Raw genomic sequence first — 2,471 nt, 5'->3', positions numbered from 1 at the left:
CTATTGGGATTTTAAGGGAAAGCCCCATTTTCTTTCTGTTGCTCCAGGGCATTTTCTTTGCTCCATTGGGAGGATGAGACTTTTCTCTTCCTTGACGTCTAATATACAATAATTTCTTTCCATTCAAACGTTAGAAATATTTTTAAAGCCGGCCGTTTATTTCAGATGCTCGATTATTCTGTCAATCATCGCGGAACTGTCATTTTTATTTTTGCTGTTTGCTTTATATGAAACCTTCATTAATTATTCTTTGTCGTGGTTCGCTGTACACGAAAAAATATTTAATGGAATATTCACAAGTAATGCAATCCCACTGTACATAATTAAGGTAAATAAGAGGCGTGCCATATTCAATTTATGAAAGGGGTTAGGTAAAAGGAACTAATAGTATCTGACCTTAAATAAATAAATTATAATAAAAAATGTATTATACGAGGGAATAAATATAGACCAGTGCCGAAGTCTGGTAAAATAGTAAAAAATAATAAAAAGGGAAAAAAATAATAACAGGTTGGAGAATACAAGAAAATGTAACAAAAATAAAGAAAAAACATTGTACGCGCGATCTGAGTTCAGGAAGTGGAAGGGAATGAGCTTTTAGGGGTAAAAATCGGTTTATGACGATTTCCGGCGAATCTACAATTCCAATAGAAAAAGTTAAATACCAAAGTTGTAGATAATAAAAATATCTACAACTATTATTTAAACTTTTTTTATATAACTTCAAAATTTTTAGGAAAAATTTAAATAAGTAAGTAACCTAGTTTTTGTTTTTATTTATTTATTTTACAAACTTTTACAACGAACAAAATTTTGAAGATCATATCGGTAAATTCCTTCAAGAAAAATCATCAACAAATGATATTAACATCCTAAATAACATAATAGTAGAAGCAATAACAGAAGCTCAAAAGAAATGCTGCCCAAAAAGCGTGAAGGAAGAAAAAATTAGTCTGGACACACAGAAAAAAATGGAACAAAGAAGAATACTGAGAAGCGACGAAAACTCTAGTAACGACGATATAAATAAAATAAACAAGGAAGTATCAAGTCAAATAAGAAAAGACCTAAGAAAATACAAAGATGAGAAAATCATCAAAACTATTGAGGAAAATAAGAGTATGAAAATAATGAGACGCAAACTCACAAATGGAAATAAACAAATAGTCAAACTCAAGGATAGAAATGGCAACATCACATCAAACAGAGAACATTTGTTACAAATTGTGGAATCATTCTATGAGACATTATATAGCAACCAATCGACTCTAGATATAGTTGAATATCAGCAGAGGAAGGTTCAAAATCAGGGTTCCGAAGATATCCCAGAAATCTCCTTGGACGAAATTTACAAGGCTCTAAAAAAGATGAAGAATAACAAAGCTCCGGGGGAGGACGGTGTCGTCACGGAAGCGATAAAGATAGGATTTTTTAATCCAATGTAAACTGTTTCGCTTTTTTTTGGCATACCCGGTACAAGTTTTTATGTATGCTTCTTGTGTCAAATTTGTTTTTGTTACTTTATCCACACTATCCAGCTATTTATTAATGCCAATTATACACAATTTTAGTATTTTGACTTATCAACAAGTTTGTTTTTATTTTAATTAAATAAATTATACACTATTGCATATAGTGCGATAGAAGCGATAAAGATAGGAGGCTCAGTACTGATAACCAAAATTCAAAAGCTCTTTAATCTATGTCTATGGAATCAAAATATCCCAACAAAGTGGAATAATTCAATAACTGTACTCTTACACAAGAAGGGAGATATAGCAGACCTGGAAAGATACAGACCAATCAGTCTCCTTAACCATCTTTATAAATTATACACCCGAATAATAACGAACAGATTAGAGACAAAGCTGGATTTTTACCAACCTCGGGAACAAGCCGGTTTCCGCCCTAATTACGGCACAAATGATCACCTGCAGTGTCTAAAAACCCTGATAGAAAAAACTAACGAATATAACCGTCCCTTGGCATTGATATTTGTAGACTTTAAAAAGGCGTTTGATACAGTGGAATTACCGTCCATCTTAAGAGCACTACAAGATTGCAGGGTCGACCACAGATATTGTAATATAGTTAAAAATATATATGAAAATGCCACAACAACCATAAGTCTACATTCAGCAACTAATAAGATAAAGATAAAAAGGGGAGTCAGGCAAGGTGATACCATGTCACCAAAGCTGTTCATTACCGTTCTTGAGTATGCATTTAAAAGACTAACATGGCAACAGAAAGGAATATCCATCGATGGAGAAAGATTAAACCATCTACGTTTTGCGGACGATATCGTGCTTCTGTCAGATAATCTGGGAGAGATCAAAGACATGCTCCAAGAACTGAATTACATACTACAAGAAACTGGGCTGGAGATAAATTTCGAGAAAACCAAAATGATGACCAATATGGTTCCCAGCGAAGAGATACAGATCAATAACAACAAGGTAGAATTAATC

This window comes from Diabrotica undecimpunctata, chromosome 2 (genome assembly GCF_040954645.1).
Source record: "Diabrotica undecimpunctata isolate CICGRU chromosome 2, icDiaUnde3, whole genome shotgun sequence".
Classification (NCBI taxonomy): Eukaryota; Metazoa; Arthropoda; class Insecta; order Coleoptera; family Chrysomelidae; genus Diabrotica; species Diabrotica undecimpunctata.
This window is presented reverse-complemented; position numbering follows the sequence as displayed.